Consider the following 24,972-nt stretch of genomic DNA (forward strand, 5'->3'; position numbering starts at 1 on the left):
ACAGATTTAAGGAACTTGATACATCTGAAGACCGTCCTAGGAGTGGAAGACCTCGCACTGCTCGAACAAAGAAGGTGATTAAAGCTGTCCGAGAGAGGGTAAGGAGGAACCCGAAGAGATCTGCAAGACAAATGGCTAAAGACATGAATGTGAGCGTGACCTCGATGAAAACCATCGTAAAAAACGATCTCCAGTTGTCCCCCTACAAGACGAGAAAGAGACAGTACCTCACACCTGCCCAAAAGCACAAGAGACTTGAAAGAGCAAAGCTTCTTCTTGGAGAACTGAAGGCTGGCACGGCAGAGCGAGAGATCGTTTTTTCTGATGAAAAACTCTTCACAATTGAAGCGACTGTTAACAATCAGAACGACAGAGTTTACGCAAAATCTTCAGCAGACATTGATGACTCCGTGAGAATAGTTTTCCGCCGAAAAAAGCCGTCTTCCCTCATGGTGTGGGCTGCAGTCTCCAAATCTTGGAAGTCGCCTCTGATTTTCGTGGAGCAGGGGGGTTAAGATCAACACAGATCGCTACATTAACGATATTTTGGTTCCAGCATTTGAAGAGATGTAGAAACACTTCAAAGATCAGCCTTTCACCTTCCAACAGGATGGAGCACCATCCCACACGTCCAGAAAAACTCAGGACTGGTGCCAACGTCATTTTCCAAGATTCTGGAGTAAGGAGATGTGGCCTCCTGCATCGCCTGATTTGAATCCCATGGATTTTTCGGTGTGATCTTTGTTGGAGGCAAAGGTCTGTTCTGTTGCTCATCTAAGTGTTGATGCTTTGAAGACATCTCTTCTGAGTGAATGGGCTAAAATACCTCAGGAAACGCTGCGTGCCTCGGTTGGTAACTTCAGACAGAGAATTGAACGTCTAATCGAAAGGAAGGGACATCACATTGAAAATAAATAATTTGAATTTATTCTTGGTTTCCTAACTTATAATTTTCATTCATGTTTAATTTATATTTTTGTAATTTTCTATTAATAAACCACTTTTGAATTGGTCCAAGGACTTTCTGTTCACCCTGTATATATATATATATATATATATATATATATATATATATATATATATATATATATATATATATATATATATATAGGTGACCTTGTCTGTTTGTCTGCCTGATAAACTGTCTCTACCAAACACACCGTCAATTTTTGGCTTACAGACTTGAATCTTGATATCTAATGGGTTTGGACCGGTGGAACAGATTCGATTTCATCTTTAGCCGGTAAAACTAGCTTCTAAAATTAGAAAAAAAAAATGAGAACTTGGCATGTGCATTTCGACTAAAAGTGCTCTTGTACGCAGTAAAGATTAAAGTTTATATTTAAAGTGCTCTTGTACGGATGTATACATTTATATCTTTTAGATTTAGTTATTTAAATATTTTTCTATAAACAAGGAAATAGTACAGATCGTAACGAATAAGGCTGGAGAGTTTTATGTTTCGGTTTCGATTTTAGCTGATGGCACACAAATCACTACTTTATATTAGGTCACTGGGCAATAATTTTTTTTTACTTTTGAATGTTGTCTAGACTTTCAACTGATTTAGGGTATTTTGCACTGCATAAATTGTATGTTGCTTCACCATTGCTCAAACTTGGTGCCTTGAACTTCCATTTCTTCGAACCCCTAAAATGCTCAGTGAAAGGGAGACCTCTCTTCAGATGTCAACAATAATAAGCCATCATGACTGCGTCCAAGCGATCCTGATACCAGGTCTCCACCTCTTTCAGGTTCTGATGGAATCTCTTCGCCTGTTCGTCACTCATTGAACACAAGTTCTCAAGAAACAAGTCAATATGTGAAAATAGGAAGTGCATCTTGACGCTCATGTTGCAGTCTAGGTTTCTGATAGCAGTCAGCATGTTGTTGAGAAGTTCTGTGTAGTTTCTGCCCTTCTGTGCCTAAATCAAAACGTACATTTCATGAACAAAGCTTCTTTCTTAGAAGTCCATGCCTGTAGAACTCTCTTCCGTCTGCCTGTTTCCCAGGCCACACAACTTGGATGTCTTCAAGTCCAACATAAACAAATTCCTGATACCCCCCCCCTGAAGTAAGACACTTTATCAAATCTCCATTACTAACGATTACTGCGATATTATCCCATTGACTACTGTACACGCAATAACCCTTATCCCCGAGTGGCTTCCGGGCCTTGATAAGTAGTGACTATCATGTAAAAAAAAGAAAGTTCTTCACTACCAAAGCAAATGCCTTTCACGTTTCCAGTTCCACTTCGCTCATTGAGTTTTTGAACTTGGATCTCTGATGAGCTGCTGAAACCATCAAAGATTCCAACTTTCAACTTCTCCATGATCAATCCTGGAAAAGCCTGGCACAAGTAAGTGAAGCAGTCCCCATCTTTGTCCAGAACCTTGATAAACTGCTTGATTAAGCTGAGCTTGATGTGAAGCAGTAGGAACAGTATTCTCTCTCCGTCCATGACAAGGACATTGATAATGTTCCTTTCGTTGTAAGACGCCAATTCCTTCCATGCAAGTTAGTCTTTCTTTATGTATGCTGAGCACAAACTTTTGGAAGAATTTGAGGTTTTATGACTTCAAATTGAATCTTTTTCCACATAACAACCCAGAACTATCGGAGCTAATTACTTCTAGTCATTCAAGTCATAATTTCCATGCGAATAAAAACATAAATACCACATATAATCACAGATTAAAAATTTGACCTGATTGAGCAAAACCAATGCAATTTTTTGATTCACTGCATCAAATTCGTCCTATATCCGTTGAGAAAATGCAGACAACAAATTTCTTGTTAGTCAGTGTAATTATATGGTTTTTCAAATAAAAATTAATGAAAAAACTTTTCATGAATTCAAATATTATATTTTAGCGGGCAACACTAGGCAGACCGCAAGTATATATATATATATATATATATATATATATATATATATATATATATATATATATATATATACTTGCGAGCTGCCCGGTGTTGCCTTGAGGTAGTTGCTTGCCTAGCCGCACTGATGAGCTGTGAAACAGCGAAACAGTACGGTATGTGGATGACTATATATATATATATATATATATATATATAGTCGTTCACATACAATACTGTTTTGTTGTATTACAACTCATCAGTGCTGCAGGACTAGCACCTTTCTCCAGCCGTGGACCGAACCTGGAACCATCACGTTGACAATCGCCAGTTCTAACCTATATATATATATATATATATATATATATATATATATATATATATGCACGTAATAATATTTAAATAAAAATATTCAAATAATAAATTAATACACACACACACACACACACACACACACACACACACACACATATATATATATATATATATATATATATATGTATTACTGAATTTTCAAGAGTCTATTATAATTTTAAATGCCTGTATAAAAAAGTCTGTATACTTAATGTAAGTACCTTATATATATATATATATATATATATATATATATATATATATATATATATATATATAGATTCCCTTTCCTTCTCTTTTTATCCCAACCCCAGTATTTTTGTTTTTTTATTTGTTTGTTTTTACAAAGAGTTCGGATTGCCTTCACAGCATACAGTTGTTTGTTTATTTATTTTTTACGTTTTTGTTTTTCTTCTCCAAAAAATTCTTCATAGCGTTTCGTCACCTTTTAGTCATATTAAATTCTTTCCATTGCTCCACACACCCATCTTTTTTACGTTCGTTGCTTCTATGTCAAGTAACTCTCCTGTTATTTTTTTTTTATCATTCTGCTTCTTTGGGGTCTTGAATCCATTTTACATAAAACTATCTTTATTTTCTTGATATTTAGATTTTTTCCTTCAGTACATTGATCGTAGTATACTTATCTTTTCGACTGTCCTTGTTCTTGCGTTTCTATCTATCTATCTATCTATCTATCTATCTATCTTTGGAGGCAAATATATTACACAGGAGTCAAAGGAGTTCGAATATTGCAATCGATGGCGCAGTTATACCTTACCACAATGATGCTTCTTAATTAGGATGAAACACTTAGGTAGATAAAATTAATTAGGATGAAACATTTAGGTAAATAAAATAATTGGATGAAATCTGACTGATATTAAACCTTTTGGATTAAACAACATGAACAATAGGTCTTGCCTGGTGTTTGCTCAGTTAAGAGTCTGGGTCACCTCCAGCACCGTAAATACCAATATCAGATAAGGAAGAAGATATAAAATGTGCGAGGAATTTCAGCTAATGCATATTTTTTCAACTTCATTTTTGTTAGGGATGAGACATCCTACCGGATTTACACTCCATCAACCAAGGGATCTTTTTAACAGCCCAACTGCCCCTTTTAAGCACAATTTTTTGCATCCCTCTTGCACTTGGTTCACTGAGTGTATTAGATAGACAGTTGTTTAAATAACAGTGGCGCGTTTTGTTTGTGACACCATTACTAGAAAATTGCCTCACAGCGTCAACAGACTCTCTATCCTGTTTTTGGTGTTTCATCAGTTTTCTTCTAGGTGGGTTGCCTTCACCACAATTGGGGAATTCTACCTATAAGCCAATATGGGAGTGCTCTGGAATATCAGAGAGAGGCTGATGGATGCTACACCTTGGACAAGGCTTATCTGGAACTGGGCAAAGCAAAACGTGTGTAACTTCCTGAGATATTAACCACATACCTACATATTATACCTGCATATTTAAATACATATAGCACTTAATATTTCAAAACCCATCTGATACTGGTCAGGCTTAGCATTGCTTAACTTTGGTGATCTAATGAGAGCCAATGTATCAGTGTGATTATAAGTACGTGTGTATCACAATCGTAACCAGATGTGCTTGCAATAGAGAAAGCTATTATGGAATATATCATTGAACGATGTAAAAAAAAAAAAACTGTTGGATATTCATAACATAAAACTTGGTGGACAAGTCAGTTACGAAGTGCCTTAAACAAGTTTCTAGACTTTTTTAGTATGCATACTTTTATTCATAGTACACACTTCTTTCTTAGAACTGCACGCCAGCGGAACTCTCTGCCGCTTGCCTGTTTCCCACCTGACTACAACTTGGACGTATTCAAGTCCAACATAAACAAACTCCTGACAAACTGCCTCCTTAAGTAAGACACTCTATCAAACATTGATTACTGTACACGCAATAACCCTTATCCCTGAGTGGCCTTCGGGCCTTGATAAGTGATGACTCCCATGTAAAAAAAAAACAAAAAAAACTGTAGTCCTCTTCGAAGTAATCTTCTCTGGTCGCAATGCACTTGTTGTACCGTCCTAACAAATTCTGGAAGGCCCCGTAGAAGTCCTTGTGCGAGTGTGTCAATGACCCTCATCAGAGCCTCTTTCATCTTCTTAATTGTTTCAGAATGACAGCTTGTTTTACTTGAGTGTAGGGAATAATAAACCTGAACCATTACGCTCACTTATTGATAACAATTCAATTAACTCAACACATTTCTTGAACAACATCCGGAGTTACAATAACTGCTTTAGTATGACAAGCTTCGGTGCTGAACAAATACGTGAAGGAGCCTACATGCCCACATTTAAAGTTTGTGGGCAGATTTCTCATAGACTTGGTTCTTTGCTTCCCATTGATACTGGAAATCCACAGTATCTTCAAATATATTTCATGGATGATGATCAGCAAGAAGCTACGACAAGATGTAATTATGCTCCCAAAACAAAGTTTGACATTGTTCTTGATTTGCAAAATATGCTTCACCGAGAAAATAACTTTATCAAAAACTTCAAGATGGCTATGGAGCATACTCCATGTGATGATTTCAAAGTAGTTATACATGCTGATAAAACTCCAAGACAAGAACATAAACGTTGTTTCAATGTTCCAGATGTACCTGAGGTTGCTGTTGTAATAGTCGGTCAAGAATTTCATCAGCGAGATATCATCTTGCATCGCAGAAACCATCAACTACAGCGTATTGCTGTAACACATTGGGCATATGATGCTTTACAGTACCCAATCATTCATTGGACAGGTCAAGAAGGTTATAATTTCTTTGTATGGCAGACAAATCCTCAAAATAAAGAGTTAGTAATAGGAAAAAAAATATCAGCTAATGCTTTCTACGCATTCCGAATTATGGTCCGTGACGACAGTTTTAATATTCTGATTAAATGTAGGAACCTATTCCAACAATACATAGTTGACATGTATGCTAAAATAGAGCATGAGAGGCTTATCTACATTAAAACACATCAGAGGGAGCTAAGAGTTGCTGATTACATTCACTTAAGAGATTCTGTAAATATTGACGGCAACATTGAAAATGTGGGCCGTTTGACCATACTACCAGCAACATTTACTGGGGGACCACGATATATGCATGAACGCACACAAGATGCATTGGTCTATGTGAGAAAACATGGAACTGCTGATTTATTTATAACTTTTACTTGCAATCCCAAATGGCCAGAGATTGTGAATGAACTCCTTCCATATCAACAACCACATGATCAGCATGACCTCATAGCAAGAGTTTTTCATCTAAAGCTACGTGTCCTTATGGATTTACTTACAAAAGGAAACATTTTCGGAGTGGTTGTAGCATATATGTACACTGTTGAGTGGCAGAAAAGAGGATTGCCACATGCTCATTGTCTGGTTTGGCTTCAGCAAAAATTGAGATCCTCTGATATAGACTCTGTTATCAGTGCAGAAATTCCTGATCCTGTAACAGATCCAGTTTTACATGATATCATTAGACACAACATGATTCATGGACCATGTGGAACATTAAACAGCTCTGCACCATGTCTCAAAGAAGGAAAATGCTCTAAGAGATATCCAAAGAAATTTTTAAATGAAACTCGGTCAGATCAAAATGGTTACCCATTATATCGACGATTGCCTACTGATGCTGGAGGCTTTGAAACAACAGTTACCCTCCCTGGGAATGCAACGTTTCATGTAGACAACCGATGGGTTGTACCATACAATAAACCCCTTTGTAAGATTTTTAATGCACATATCAATGTCGAATATTGTAATAGTGTAAAATCAATTAAGTACATTTGTAAATATGTAAATAAAGGCAGTGATCAAGCTGTCTTCACATTGGAAAATAATGCTCATGATGAAGTTAAGAGATATGAAACCGGCCGTTATATTTCCACTAATGAAGCCATTTGGAGAATACTTAACTTCCACATACATGCGCATCATCCCACAGTTATTCACCTCGCAGGGCATCTAGAAAATGGACAGCGGGTTTACTTCACTGAAAATAACGCAGCTGATAGAGTTGCACATCCACCTCCAACTACTTTAACAGCGTTTTTCAATTTGTGTAAAACAGACGCTTTCGCACGTACACTTCTGTATGCTGAAATTCCCGCTTATTATACATGGGACACTCATAATAAAATATTCAAGCGACGCTTACAGGGTAGGTCAGTTCAAGGCTACCCGTGTGTTAAAAAAACTGAAGTTTTGGGCAGGGTATACACCGTGCATCCAAATCATTTTGAATGCTTCTGTTTGAGACTGCTTCTACATCATGTTAGAGGTCCACAGAACTTTAATGATCTAAAAAATATTAATGGTCAAATCATGAATACATTCAGAGATGCATGTGCTGCACATGGACTGCTTGATGATGATAACCACTGGGATGCTACATTACAGGAAGCATCTACATCTGCCTTGGCACTAATTTGAGACATTTGTTTGCTATCATGTTAACTACCTGTGCAGTATCTTATCCAACACGACTTTGGCATACACACAAAGAAGCATTAAGTGAAGATTTCCTTAGGGAACGCAATCAACATCCTGGGGCTGGTATAACTTTTACAGACAAAATCTTCAATACTGCTCTGGTTCATATTGAAGATATTACATATAAGATGAATGGTAAAACACTGACAGATTTGGGTCTTACCTCACCTGATAGATCTAATACACATCCTATTGTTACTGCTTGGACACGTGAAATTAGCTATCAACCACATGAGCAAGCATCAATTGTTCGGGACGGTATTGCAAAACTAAATAGTGAGCAAATTCATGTTTTTCGAACTGTAGTTAATACTGTTGAAGATCAGCAAGGTGGCCTTATATTCCTTGATGCACCAGGAGGAACAGGAAAGACATTTGTTACCAAGTTAATTCTTGCAAAAGTAAGGTCAGAAGGAAAAATAGCTGTAGCTGTGGCATCATCAGGTATTGCAGCAACCCTTCTTCCTGGTGGTAGAACAGCTCACTCCACATTCAAATTGCCATTATCATTAATAAAAGATTCTATTCCAATTTGCCATATAGAACGAGGATCAGATTCAGCTAAAATTTTACAGAATTGTTCCTTGATCATATGGGATGAATGTACAATGGCACATAAAAAAGCATTTGAAGCTCTAGATAAAACATTGCGTGATCTCAAGTCACGTGATGTTGTCATGGGTGGCATCACACTTTTATTATCTGGTGACTTCCGACAAACGCTTCCTATTGTTCCACGTGGAAGTCCTGCTGATGAGCTCGATGCTTGCATTAAATTGTCATATTTGTGGAAGTACATCAAGACTGTAACCTTATCTACAAACATGCGTGTCCATCTTAATAGTGACCCATTGGCTGATAAATTTGCTTCCATACTTCTACAAATTGAAGATGGCAAAATTCCAACAGACAAACATGGTAAAATTGTAATTACTTCAAGTATTGGATCAATTGTTTCCTCACTCGCAGAACTTTGTAACAAAGTTTACCCAAATATAGCTGCAAATTATACTAATCCTCAATGGCTAACAGAAAGAGCAATTTTAGCTCCAAAAAATGATATGGTACACATCATCAATGACCAACTGCTTGATGAAATTCCAGGTGAGGAACAAATTTACACTTCTCTAGATTCTACTGTAGATAATGACCATGCTGTACAGTACCCTACAGAATTTTTAAATTCCTTGCAATTACCTGGTATGCCACCACACAAATTAAAACTGAAATCTGGATGTCCAATTGTGTTACTCAGAAACCTTGATGCTCCACGACTATGCAATGGAACAAGATTATGTGTAACACAAATGCAACCTCATGTGATAGAAGCAGTCATATTGACTGGTGTAGCTACAGGCGAATTGACATTTCTTCCCAGAATACCAATTATTCCATCAGATTCAACAATTCCATTTAAAAGGCTTCAGTTCCCAATAAAATTATGTTTTGCCATGACAATAAATAAGTCGCAAGGACAAACCTTGGCAGTGGTTGGTCTGAACTTAGCTTCTTCTTGCTTTAGTCACGGACAGTTTTATGTAGGATGTTCACGGGTAGGTTCCCCACACAATCTATATATATTAGCACCAGAGGGTAGAACATCAAACATTGTGTATCCAAGAGCTTTATACAAATAGGAAAGCCAATTCTCCCTTCTATTATTTATAGTTATTTTTTGCTGTGAATTATCAGCATGGCAGTCTCATAAGTATTGTCCACACTCCACCCATATTCCTGTCAGGTCAATGTTTTAAAACTCTGATAGGAAATTCTTATGGGAAGTTTCTAATCTTTTTCATTATAGAATGTGTACCTTTTTCTATTAAAATTTAATTTAATACAACCGTTCACTTCTTTCATGTTAAGTTACTTAAAATCACTAAACTCAGTTGCAGTGCTCCGTGGCATAGTGGTTAGCATGCCGGACAATTCACATTATATTTTCACATTCGCGCTGACCTACCGTAGTCTTTTTTTTTTTTTTTTCATAAACACCTAAAATGGATTTTCTTGGTGGCCGAGTTGTTAACATTGCATGTTTTTTTTTTTTTTCACACTTAATTTTCCAACTTTGCCCCAATACTCCGGGTTTGATCCTTCCTACTTACCTAAGATCACTTTTTATTTATTAAACAATCCCCACCACGGAAACAAACACCCGGGCAACGATTTTTTTTATTCTTTTGTTTTGATTTACTCAAAACCGCACACACCTCGAAACATCCGAGCAACGCCGGGTACCCCTGCTAGTTACAAATAATAGATAATATAGATAGTAATAAGTAAACAATTACAATGATAATATATATATATATATATATATATATATATATATATATATATATATATATATATATATATAATTATTAACTATAATAATTATTAAATACCCACAGACACTACAGTTTCATCCTTTCGGGAATCTTCGGTGCAGAGTGTCACGATTAACACCAGTCGATAGATTCGACCCCGGCGACAGAAGCCGTCACTGGCTTCATTAGCAAAACCGTATCCATTCGGCTACCGTTAACCGCGTGAAATAACGTTGAAATTTAAACATTTTATTTTAAAATGTTTTTGATGTCAGTCAGAGTGATCTAACCATTATATGATGATCTGCCCATGAGAGCTAAATTGACTGACTTAATTCAACTGAAAGAACGAAAAGAAACGAGTTTCTTAAAGTGGCTTATATAATTATTTACTATAATAATTATATATATATATATATATATATATATATATATATATATCAGTAATAATCAGTAATAAATAATAATATTTACTAGAAATAAAAAAGATTTCAGGCTACCAAAATTCGTACTAGACCTGTTTGTAAAGACCAGTGGCGCATTAGAGTACTTTAAAGAAGCAGTGATAAAAATGATATTCTCCTGAAGGTTGAAGGTTCAATTCTCAGCGTGGCCAACCGAATCAGACAATTACGAATTAAGGACCTTTATCCAGTCATATCTGACGGAAGGGGAGCATGGTAACCCCGTGAAGTAAATACAAGATTCTGTTCAAAATTTCATCCAGATTCCTGTATTCGACAGAAACGTTCCCGAATTCAACAAGATACACCTGAAAACGGCCGATGGTTATATCGATCAAAACGTTGTGAGAATAACATTCAAGATGAGAATAGTAGCCGGAAGAATCCAAATAATACGAATAAATAACCCTCAAAAAGTTCAGAAACAGCAAAAGCCATTTGTCGTGCCTTGATTTGTTGTGTCTACCTTCTACAGCTCCAGTAGATATCTCACTGCTGATGCAATTCTCTACCTATATAAAAGCCAAATACGACCGGCGATGGAGTACTGTTGCCACATCTGGGCAGGAGCTGCTAGTAGCAGCTTATCCTGCCTCGACAGAGTTCAAAATAGACTTCGTAGCTTAGTGGGGTGTGCCTTTTTCTCTTCCCTGCAACCTCTTTCCCACAGAAGAGACGTTGCGAGCCTGTCTCTGCTTTATTGTTATTTTCATGGCAAGTTCTCAACTGAGCTTCAATCTATGGTCCTCCCTCACCAAACATTCATGAGAAACACTCGTGTAGCCAGAACCACTATCAATAATCTCCCGCTTTATCTGTGCCTAAACCTAAGCGTAGATTCCATGAACAAAGCTTCTTTCTTAGAACTACACGCCCGTGGAACTCTCTTCCAATTGCCTTTCGAGCTGACTACAATCTGATTGTCTTCAAGTCCAACATAAACAAGTTCTTGATGAACCGTCTTCCTAGGTAATCCAATTTACGAAATTTCAACTATTTATGTTTACTGCGCTATAATCACATTGAGTAACTTATACTCAGTAATCCTCATCCTTGAGTGGCCTCTGGGCCTTGATAAGTAGTGATTCCTATGTAAAAATAAATAAATACATAAATATCACGAATAGAAAAGAAGCAGGAACCTTTTATTGTACCGTGTCTTTTATAGGTCGTGCCTCATCGTGCCTTTTGTTGTACCTTGTCATGCATATACTGTGCCTTATCGTGACTTTTATTGCACCTTGCCGTGTATATGGCGTGCATATGTCATACCTTTATTGGTCGTACAGAAATAGTAAAAGCGCGTATTGTGAATTTTTTTGTCGATTACATTGATGGAATTTATGGAGAGTGGCTTTGTAGATATCGTATAAATGATATTAATTGACAGCGCGTATATCATATTACGGGATATTATTTTTCTTTTTATAAATTGAATGTATTTAGGGTCATGGGAAAAGATAAAATCACAATTTTGAACTATAAAATATACAAGATTATTTTATTTTTGTAATAGATGTTATGTACATGGCAATATGTTATCTCCTGTTGTACTTCCTGCATAGAAACAAGATTAATGAGATTTCCAAAGGATTTCGTCGTAAATAAAGAATGATCAAAATTTAATTCTGTTTTTTTTTTTCTTTTTTTTTCGTTTCGATCGTCTGTTGCTTCACGAATGGTTTATTTTATTGTAAGCGATTTTAGGGGCATGAAAGCTTCTTGGCTGGTTTCATAAAATGAAGTTAGATATGACGTGATGAAGAAGGGAGAGGAGATAGAGTGAAAAAGAAGTGAAAGACAAGGGGATAGATAAAAGAGGAAAAGGGATAAATAAGAGATAAAGAAAGAGGCGGGAGAAATAAGGAAGAGAAACGCGGAAAGTCAGATAAAGAGAAGGAGACAGAGATAAAGAAGATAAAGAGAAGGGGGGGGGGGAATAAAGCAGAAAGAGAAAGTTGAGGAAGCATGATGAGAAATGACAGGGTGGAACGATGAAAATGTTTGATGAAAACCGGTTTTCTTTTTTTTTTTTTTTGTTGTTGCTGACCATTTAATACTTGACCACTTGTGTACAAATCCCAAGAGCGATACCAGCTGTTCTATCATCTGAAAGTAACACAATGTTCAACAGGCAAGATCGGAGATGCGTTGCTATACAACTTATGCTCTCTACTGCTGGAATATTTCGTTTGGTCATGAGAACAGAACCATTGCCAGCAACCTCAGAATGCAAATCCGGACTGCCCGACGCTTGAGGGCACACCTCAGCGAAGCTTCCAGCCACGGTTATGGTTTTTGATGTGGTTTCAAGTGAGGGTCACGTCATGTCGTCTCACATCTTTGAAGTTGGCTTGAAAGTCGACACGAAAGCATATCTGGATATGCTGAAGAGTGTGTTGATTTCCTAATGCAATCAGGTGGGCGTTGGCAGACTCTGACTGTGGCAGCAGGACTCGGCGCCATCCCACAAGTCTAAAGACACACAGGATTAGCTTCAGAAAGAGTGCTACGACTTTTCACCCTTTTCTCACTGGCTAACCTCCTCCCTTGACCTGAAACTGGTGGAATACTTCGTTTGGTCATGCGTTGAAAACATCACCAACCTAACCTCCCGGTGCTTGTGGAAAAGGCATGCTTCCAGTTCCAGACTCGTATTGAGGCGGTGATTTAGGCTGAAGGCGGCTATATTGAATAGATATAAGCTCTACGACATAATCACGTTACCTGAATTGATCTTTTTCAATAAAAGTAAAAAAAAAAAAAGACGCAATGTTGTTTTCTTTAGGGCGAGAAATTTATGGTTTCATCCTGTATTTGATGCGATATATAAAGCAGTGGAATAGAAGAGAGGAGAGAAAAGGAGAGGGGAGAAAAATGAGTATTAAGAAGAGAGAGAAGACGTAGAAGTAACGTAGAGAGAGAACGAGCGAGGAGGAGAAAAGAGTGAGGAATGAAATAGAGGGAAAGAGATAGCGGGGAAAAAAGGGAAGAGAAAACAGGTGGGAAATGTGAAGTATAAAGAGAGAGAGAAAGGGGAAGGGGAAATGAAATATAAGAGGGCTAGAGATAAACAGAGTAAATGAGAGGGGGGAAAGCAAGCAAGAAAAAAGAGTTAACGGAAAAGAAAAGAAAACAGAAATAAAAGATAGAGATCGAGTGAAAAGGGAAGAAAGAGGGGAGTAGAGATAAATAAACAATGAATGGATGTGAGAGCTAGAGCGAGATAGAGAGAGAGAGAGGGAGAGAGTAAGAGAGTGAAAGGGGGTATAAGGAGATTTAGAGCGAGAGAAAGAGAGAGGGAGAGAGGGAAAGAGAGTTAGAGCGAACAAGAGATAAATAGAGAGTTAGAAACACCGAGAGAGAGAGAGAGAGAGATAGAGAAAGAGAAAGAAAGAGAGAGAGAAAGAGAGAGAGAGAAAGAGAGAGACCGAGAGAGAGAGAGAGAGAGAGAAAAAGAGAGAGAGAAAGAGAGAGAGAGAGAGAGAGAAAGAGAGAGACCGAGAGAGAGAGAGAGAGAGATATATATAGAGAGATAGAGAGCGATAGAGTTAGAGAGAGAAAAGATGAAGATAGAGTAAAAAGAGAAGAAAAGAGGAAATTGAAATAAATGAGTTTATAAATTGGATGTGAGAGCTGAAATGAGAGAGAACAAGATGAATACACTTAGAGGGGGGAGATGGAAAAGGGGGGGGGGTAGAGAGGAAGAGAGTTGGATGAAACAAGAGAGAGAAAGAGGGTTAGGGAGACCGAGGCTGTGTGTGTTAGAGAAAACCAGAGAAAGAGAGGGATAGAGAGTTAATTTACAGCCTGTGTATCATATTACAGGATATTATTTTTTCCGTAAAGAGAGAGAGAGAGAGAGAGAGAGAGAGAGAGAGAGAGAGAGAGAGAGAGAGAGAGAGAGAGAGAGAGTTAAAGAGACCGGAAGTGTGTGTGTGTGTGATAGATAGATAGATAGATAGAGAGAGAGAGAGAGAGAGAGAGAGTTAAAGAGACCGGAAGTGTGTGTGTGTGTGATAGATAGATAGATAGATAGAGAGAGAGAGAGAGAGAGAGAGAGAGAGAGAGAGAGAGAGAGAGAGAGAGTGTGTGTGTGTATGTGTGTGTGTGTGTGTGTGTGTGTTAGAGAAAGCTAGAGAAAGAACAGTGAGAGAGAGAAAGGGAACGAGAGAAAGAGGGAACACGCACGGAAGAGAGAGAGAGAGAGAGAGAGAGAGAGAGAGAGAGAGAGAGAGAGAGACTGGGGAGAGAAAGATTGTGTGTGTTAGATGGAAACGAGAAATAGAGAGAGAGTAAGAAGGAACGAGAGAAAGCGAGAACGAGAGAGAGATCAACGGGTCGAGAAAAAAATAGATACAGATGTAAGAGAGAGAGAGAGAGAGAGAGAGAGAGAGAGAGAGAGGGAGGAAAACAGCAATATATGAAAGCATGCGCGTACTCAAGTAATAATCTCAAGTGTTTGAAAAATAAGATTAAAAATTATTGCATTTTCTTGATGTCAAAAAAGTTTATCGGCTTCTTTTTTGCCCAAACACAATCTTCGTTTCACATCAACATCTGACATTTTTCAAATGTTCTTTTTTGTTAAACATTTCTGCAGCCGCATTTTTAGATTTTTATACAATTCTTAGATTTATGGATTGAAGAATTACTGTGAATATATATATATATATATATATATATATATATATATATATATATATATATATATATATATATATATATATATATAGTTTTATATATATATTAGCTAATTATATTATATTTTTTATTATATATGCGATCTCATTCGGAATTCAGCTTCTTCAAGCATTCATATCAGTTGAAACTCTGTAATGTTTGTCAAAATAAAAAATATGTTATAAAAATCGGCGGAGGAGTTTGGTAGAGACTGCAAAGGTCAACGCTTTCAACTTTAACCTCTTGGCAGCCAAATTATCGCTCAAAAACTCATTAAGAAGCTTGCTGCCTGTCTAAATACCCTTTATGTATAATTTCAAATGTTTAGACCCAAAATTGGCTGAATAGTTTGCTAGAGACCGCAAAGGTAAAATCTTTTTAACTTTGGCCTCTTGGCGGCCAAATTTTCCGCCAAAACCGATTAAAAAGCTTACCCTATTATGGCAGGTCGATTTTGGAACCCCAGTGAGGCAATGGTAATGATAGTTGGGGTTTGACATAGAAAAGACCTACACGAAATATTTTTTTAAAAAATCGTTATCTTTGCTTGAGGAAATGACTTTAAAATTTGAAAAATTGTAGCTATTAAAAGTTTGTCGGTGAATTGCCAAGAACGTACCGTCATCAAAACAATCCGTACTGTTAAGAAAATGTAATCATTTAGAATATGTTTTAAACTACATTTTTAAATAAAATGAGTGAGGATAATGAATTAATAACATAAATATTAAGTGTAAAGGCAAAATTATGTTGTTTTTTTTTAATAATAGTGACAAAAGTTCGCTTTTTTTTTTTTATTTCAGGAACATTTGGGAGTGGAAACATTTTAGATTTCACCGTCGCCAAACACGCTCGTTATTGATATTGAAAATTAACGTTTGTTTATTATTTAATTTGAAAACATTACGATTTAGGCTTAATTATATCGAAAGGAAAAACGGAAAAGACTTGTTTAAAATATATATCATTGCATTTCAAGTGTCTGCAGTGAATTTAAACATATTTGTTTTATCTTTTTTAATGTGTTTTTCTATTGGGTTGGTGCAAAAATAATGGCCATTTTGACGTTCAAATGAACGTCAAAAACATTATTTTTACACAAACTATTTCACATCAAATTCTATTTGAAATTTTTATTAAAATATGGTAATACTCCAGTTTTACATTTAAAAAAAATAGTCCATACAATTTTATTCTACATTTTTAAACGTAAATTTTCAAGTTTTTCTACTTAATAAAAAAAGTACTTTGCAGAAAATTAGTGTCAAATTTTAATTTCTTTTATTTTCAGGGTGTAATTGTTTTTAAGCAGTATTTTTCTTCTAAAATTATAGTTTTAAAATCAGATAACACACAAAGATTAATACGAGCAAATAAGGAAACTGCTTTAAAGGTTTTCCTTGTCTGTGCGTCTATATTATTGTGCTAAAATAACTTTATTATTTAGAAAACCATTTTTAACATGGGGAAGATAGAAGGTTGCGTTGTAACTATTCTGTATTTTCACCTTAAAATTAGATAAACAAAAGTTTCATAAAAATTAAATTTAACTTGAAAATAATATTAGAAATAGCATGGTAACATAGATGCACAATCACTGGTTTTTCAAACTCTAAACACTCGTTTAAAATGGCACAGCTACAGCAAGAATGAATCTCTTTATCAATAAATTCATGTTATCGAAGGAGAATCTAAAGTCTGCTAAAAAATGTCCAAACTAAACACTACTATGCCTCTGATTTGGTTTGGTCCTTTCTTTTCAATACATCTAATTCAACTCTAAAAAGTTTTTAATTATTTCTAATAACTAGCGCTTATTTTTTTACATATGTAATTGGAAGATAGCTTGAAACCTTTTTCCTCAGTTATAATCCATTTATTTATTTTATTTTCGGATTAAAATGTCAGTAAAAGCACAATGTTCAGTTTTAACACGTTATTCACAAAATTTGCTGATCCACCTTGTTGATGAAACAGCACCTCCAACTTCACGACAAGTCATCCAGTTTAGTTATTTCCTCGAAAACAGTTATCCCCACTTAAAAAATAGTGGGATTTCTATGTTAATTGCTACGGAATTAATTAGTAGTTGGCAAGTAGTTAATCCACAATTGCCCTTGTTAGGAGAACGTTATATAGAACAGAATGTCAATATATTTTGCTATACGAGGGCCAAAGAGATTGACAGGAAATCTCTTGCAGCAACGAAAGTAAAAAAAAAAAAAATGAAGGAACTGCAAGACAGATTGTTTGATATATTTTCTTGTAGCTGTAAACTTCCTGACTTGAGATGTGATGACTTTGCATTAAAGTGCAAGACAGGAAATTGTCAAAAAGGTATATATTCTACACTTATCCTGCTAACAAGGATGTAAAATTAATTCTATAGATTCACCTGCAATTATGTTCTTTTTTGTGGAAAATAAAATAATATATTGGTATTTATTATGTAATCTGGCTCTATTATTAAACATGCCAATTTTGCAATTTTCAGGTTCCACTAGAAGAACTTCCATTTAGAGCAATTTTTAAATGAATTGATGGAACAAGAAAAAGCCTAACAACATTTTCTGGTCCTTTGGGGAAATTTTGTATCAATAGTTATCAAGATTTGCCTGAAGTAGAATTCTAAAAAATTAGTGTCCCTCCCGATCATCATTATCTGACAGCAGAAGAAACAAATAATTTAAGTGTGAAGACCAGAGTCTACTTTTTGAGAGTATGCTGTTGGTATTTTTTGATAAGTTAAACGAAGATATGCAGCTTAGAAAAGTTGGCCCTTGAATGAAGCAAGATGGCTAACATAAGCCACAAGGTTAATGTGGTTATGGACCAGAGGTGTCTATCCTCAAACTATGATAAATTAAACATTCTGGTCAAATTTATCATCCAAGTGTATGCAGTTAGTTGGTTTGAGATCAAAACCGACAATAAGTTTTTTAAACAACAACAGTATATTTTAATATGATTCAGAGAACAAGACAGTTAACTGAAATCCAAATTACTGTTTTAAAGAGTTCATAACATAATGCTTTTGCACTACTTCCAGAAAATATCATAATAAGATGAATTGGATGTGAGAGAAGAGGTATACAAACGATTTTGTCCATTAGGTAAATAAATATTTATCCATTAAATTTTATTAGTTTTCTCAATTTACCCAAACAATAGTCAGTTTTATTCATATTTCATCACAAAACTATAAAAAAATAATTGTTTTTTTGTGTTGTTTTTTCCAGAAATAATGAACAACTCCAAAAAAAAACAACAACAAAACTGAAAAAAGATTACTGCTATCAATTTTGCAGCCAAACACTGGTCAAATTTGATTGATTTTTCTAAAAAAGTTGTATATGGGCAGGAAGCAAGACAACGATACATTGTTATAAAGTCATCGTGCCAGCAAATTAGACCTTCATTTTTCTTGAAAAGAAATTATACAGAAGAATTTAGTTCTATTATAACAGTTTATATTATTGTGTTTAATACAAAAAATTGAAATACATTGTTCTGTAACTTGTATCAAGTTACAGAATTGCCATATTGTTTAATACATCTCCACATATCGTTTTAGATTGTGAAATTTAAAAGGCTTGGTTGCTAATTAGCTTTTTTTACAATTTTTGTTTAATCAATGCAGTAAAAATTGAGATATTTTGCTAATTGTGATTCATAATTAAAATTATAATTCATGTATTTATTTTTCTTTCAATGTATTTCATATAAATATATCAATTTTAATTGGATTTTTTTATGAAAACAGTAAAATTTCAAAGTCAGTGTTTTGAAAAATGCTATGAAAATGAAGGATTTCTCAGCATTTTTCTACACAATTTTAAAAATTAAATGCTCAATTTTCTGTTCAAGATGGGAATCTAATTTTTGGTATATGTTCTTATCACATCAAATTCCAACTATCATCACCAGTGCCATGTTGATTTTCTGAAAAAAGTTGCAAATCGACCTGCCCTATACTCCATATCTGAATACACTTTATGTAACATTTCAAATGTTTAGTCCAAAAATTGGCTGAGTAATTTGGTAGAGACCGCAGGGGTCAATTTGTTTTTTTTAAATTTTGACCCCAATTTTGATCCATAAAATTTATTTTGGGGGGCTTAAATCAAATTAAAAGCTTGCATCCATGTCCAAGTAACCTCCATCTAAAATTTCAAGTGTTTAAACCCACAATTGGCAGATGAGTTTGGTAGAGTTTTCAAAGGGCAAATCGTTGAAATTTGACTCCCTTGACAACCAAAATTCTGGCAAAAAAATGCTAAAAAGATTTTCTCAAATCTCAATACCCCAATGTCAAATCTCGAGTCTGTAAAATGAAAATTGACAGAGTAGTTTGTAGGGAAATGTACATACACGCACACACAATTTGACTTATATATATATAATGTTGTGAGTCTTTTAACACCCTGACATTGAAATTAAAATTATTTAAACAAACTTTTTAATATACTCAATCATAGATATGCGTGTAACGACACGAAGGTAAACTAATTTGCATATTCCTTTAAAAACAATCGTTAATTAATTATTAATTTTATGTTTTCTTAGTAGATGATTGATATATCATTTCACTATTCTATTTATGCATAGTTTCTACATTCTGCATAATTGTGTAGAATTTAAGGTGAAAACGTTCTAGCACACTGAAATATCTATCTATATATCTATCTATATTAATTAATGAAAACAAAGGGATGTAGTGTTTATTTTATTTACCAATATTTTTAATGATTTCTTAAAAATTTCAAACGCAAAGAAATGGAATTTCTTTACTTTTCGCAGATATTTTTATAGTTTGATTGATCGAATTAAAATGTATTTTTTAACTAAAAATAATTAAAAGAAGTAGAAAAAGAAAATGGGTTATATTCCTTTCATCATATCTCACTTGACCCAAACTAAGTTCGGAAATACCACAAAACAGTTTTTGAAATTCACCAGCTGTGACAATCATACTTTTGTAAGGTGTATTCCGATCCCTGCTGTAGCTGTTCCTTTGAACGAAAAATAATAAAAATTGGTCAATCCCATAAGAGGTATAGGAATAATATATTGAATTTTCAAGAGTCTATGATAATTTTAAATGGCTGTATAAAAAAGTCTGGATACTTAATGCAAGTACCATATATATATATATATATATATATATATATATATATATATATATATATATATATATATATATACAAGAGAAAAAGATATTGATAATAGAAAAAAATATGTATATACATTTATTGATCAATTTGAAGCAGGAGAATAAAGTACGGTGTGTCTGGTTATGAAAGGTCTTCGTACCAGACATTTCGAAGCCTAATGTTTCTTATTAGAAAAGGAGTAGAGGTGCTGGGTGCTCCACCTGCATGTCAAGCTTTTTATTATATAGAAAAGTTTCCATTTGAAGAAACCTTATATACTTCTTTGATTCGCCTATATATATATATATATATATATATATATGTTTTTTTTGTTATTGTTTTTTTTTTTTAAACGTTATTGAGGTTAGCGTCTTCACCTTCAAGATCGGATTTTTTTTAGAAATTACCCATTTTTTTATTTTGGACATAAACAAATAATATATATTTTTTATTTATTTATTTATTTTTAAAACAGTAATCTGCGTACATGCATGTTTCGGGGCCCTACTCCTCTTCAGCGTAGCTTGACTGTTATTAGGACTCGAACCCTGAACCTTATGTATTTCAGTCCAGCGTCGTATCCATAACGATATATATATATATATATATATATATATATATATATATATATATATATATATATATATATATATATATATATATATATATATACTTCAGAATAGTTTTTATTTAACAATCAGTTGTTATGGAAACGTGGATTTTTACTAAAAAACATTCATATCATTTTTCTACAAATCCTCCTGCTACAGGACTTCTGATAAATGTATTATTTTCACTTTGACTTTCCATGTCTCACTGACTTTAGCAAATAGGGTGCACGCCTTTATAACTATTTTCTAATATTTTCTCTCCTCTGATGAGATGGTAGACATCGAAACCCTATAGGTTAAGGAGATTAATTTTCTAAAGCATTCTTTGTCTTGCTTAGTATAATAAAAATTCTTTGATATGAAACTCAACCACTTCATTTCATTTCAATGAGAGTTTTTTGAAATTCCTTGAATTACAATTTAATATATATATATATACATATATATATATGTATATATACATATATATATATATATATATATATATATATATATATATATACTAGCAAAAGTACCCGTCCTTGACTGGGTTAAAAACAGCCTACAGAAAATGGACTCTGATTTATGAAAGTATGATACGTTATGAAAGGAAGGGTTGTAAAGACATAGCTTCGAATTTGGGGGTATCAAAACTAAAGCAAGATATGATGAACCCCATAATTTATTATACCATACCTGTTCACACTGAAACACTTATCACAATATTCTGTGGATGTATATTAAGAAAACCTTGTTAAACTTTGTGACATATTTCCATTCTATGGAGGTCAGGCGGGAAAGAACACCCCATAATTTTATTATACCACATTTCTTCAAACTGAGACATAATTATCAAAGTATGCTTACGCAGATAGATATGAAAAGTCTTTCTTAAAGTTTGTGCCTATTTCCATTCTAAGAAGCCCAGGCGCGAACGCAGACTCCACAATTTTATTATACCATCCCTATTTAAGTTAAAACATACTTATCAAAGTATTCTTATGTGCATCTATATCAAAAACACTTGTAAACGTTTTTTTTAATTCTTAAATTTTTTATTTCCATACTTTGTGAACCAGGCGCGAACGCAGACCCCACAATTTTAATGATCCACCATTCTACCAGATCAAACATACCCATTCCTGTGTCTCGATACATATGTAATCAGTTTTTTAAATAGTCAACCATATAGGAGCCTATTCGTGACCAGACACACACGCACACACACATTCAGTTTTATATATATATATATATATATATATATATATATATATATATATATATATATATAAGAGAATTAAAAAAGCTCAATTGGGATTAAATTGGTTGGGATTAAATATTCTATATATAATTACTGTTATTTATATTAGTTTGAAGTTTACTCTTGTCTGTTTAAATGTATGTATGTATGTATATGTCAGCTCATGTCATATGCTACTGGTACCATGTAACCCAGTACTACCTGCCTCATGGTCGAGCCATAGGCGACTGAACTGGTTCCCCCACCAGACTTGTTTAGTGAAGAGGGTGGCTAGTTTCCCTGAATGATTAAAAACAAGACCTTACAAAGGGCGAATGAACCCTTTTTCGGGGTCAACAGCCAACTAGCACCATGTGTGTTTGTAAGAGGGCTCCCATAAACCGTGGTGAAGGCAACCTTTGTAGGAGAAGCAAATCTCTGATTGAAAAAAAAAACATAAAGTGGGAGACCAGTACCCGCATTAAGTTGGTCTGCAGTTTAATTTGTTGCTGGCTATCTTGCTCTTTCTTGTTGCTGGATCTCAATATTCTGAACCGAGAGAGAGACTTAGCTGTCGTACAAAGCTAAGACTCTGTAACATCATCTGTGTATAGATACTCCCTCAGGCATTTGTCTATTAAAATAGTCCCGTGGCGATGGAAGTCATTTTTGGGCTCATGGACTTTAAGTGTCTGAGGGAGTAGCACTCATCTGATAAGACCTTGCAATCATCATGCATGTATGTATGCATGTATGCATGCCTAAAACTTTCGACACGCGTGACAAATTTTCACAAGATTGGTATCATTTTTAAGCTCGACGACTCGGATGACAAATAATTGGTTAAAAACATTAATTCCTTTACCTTCAACTGAACAGTTTTCTACAAGGAGGGGGCGATTTTTTGCGAGTCATTTTTGCAAGTCATCGCATCAGTTTAATTCACTTTGCCTAATTTTCACGTTCTGAACTTCAAGTCGCGTCATGGAGTAGCGGTAAGACGTCAGCTTTTTTTTTATTTACTTTCACTTTCTTTTCTAACTTCGAGCCATAGGTTCAAGCCTGCCTGCTTACTACCACTTTTCTTTTTTTTTTGCTGAACACACACATCCAAATATCCGGGCAACGCCGGCAACCCAGGCTAGTCTTTAGTATAAATGTTTTTTTTTTATATATCTAGTTTAAGTAAAATGGTTTGTTTGGGAGCATTCGAAAAACAAATTTAGATAATTGAGATAGGATTTGACCACTATTTTAATAATTTAAGATAAAAATGGAGGAGTTAAACTAAACGCCTTTAAATAACTTTGATATTAAAAAAAAAGAATAAATAATATTAAATAGTTTAACCCTTCCATATTAATCATAAATTATTTAAATATTGTAAAATCTTATTTCGGCCACCTAAATTGATTTTGACATTACTCACAAAGAACTTATTTTTCTTAAATTATATTTTAGTAAAAACAATTAAACCATTATATGAAAGCCAGACAGAACCCCATGTTTTATTCTATCAACCTGTTCAAACTGAAACACGTTTATCATAATATTCTTTTGTACATCTGCATTAAAAAAAACAAAACAACCTTGTTAAACTTTGTGACATATTTCCATCCATTAGAGGTCAGGCGCGAACACAGATCCCATAATTTTATAATGCCGTATTTCTTCAAACTGAAAAATAATTATCAAAGTATACTTATACGAACAGATACCAAAAGTCTTTGTTAAAGTTTCTGGCATGTTTCCTTTCGATGGTGGTCAGGCGCGAACACGGACCGCCCAATTTTATCAAACTGAAACATACATCAAAATATTCTTATGCACATCTCTATCGTTCTTTTTTGTTAAAATTCTTTTAATTTCCATAATTTTGGGAACAGGCGCGAACACAGACCCCACAATTAAAAAAAAAACACCACTGTTCAAAATGTAACATTCTCATTTTTGATCCTTGATACTCCTTCTATCCTTGTTTGGGGTGAGTTTTGTATAATAGTTAACCATATATAGGAGTCTATTTGTGTACAGATATACGAACTTTTAGCTTTATTATATATATATATATATATATATATATATATATATATATATATATATAATTGATGAATCGCACAGGTAAGAAATTCATTTTTATAGTATGAAAAGGTTAGTAATTGCAATTAAGAATAGAAAACTGGATCAAATGTTTGAAACATGTCTTCTTCCTAAGATTAAGGGTGGTGGTGTTTGATCAACACTGCTGGGGAGCCATGATGTAATATACTGTTTTGTTTTTATATCCCCGAAACAGTGTTTCATGGTAAACAACTGATGATCCCTTGAAAAATAAATTATTGGTATTATAGTAAATTCGAGAGCGAGTTGATGCAGTGATTGCAGGTGATTAAATGACTTACTGACTAGACAGTTTTCTAACGAATGATAAAAAATATTTTTTTGTATAGTTTTAAAGGTTAAAAATTTCCAAGACTATATATATATATATATATATATATATATATATATATATATATATATATATATGATTACTTCATTTAATCACATAAATTAATATACGAAGATATAATTTTATGTGTAAATTTTCAGTATTTACTTCAACAGTGCTAAATACATAGGTAGAGCTAGGTATTAAGGTATGAAAATATATATGGCAATTAAGCTACACAGAATATGCCGCGTTTCATTCTCGTGAGAATACGGCAGGCTTATATATATATACATTTACAAAGTAGTCACCACTTATTAAGGCCCACATGCCACTCGAGG

Source organism: Euprymna scolopes, chromosome 28 (assembly GCF_053919585.1).
Source record: "Euprymna scolopes isolate OS-2025 chromosome 28, ASM5391958v1, whole genome shotgun sequence".
Lineage (NCBI taxonomy): Eukaryota > Metazoa > Mollusca > Cephalopoda > Sepiida > Sepiolidae > Euprymna > Euprymna scolopes.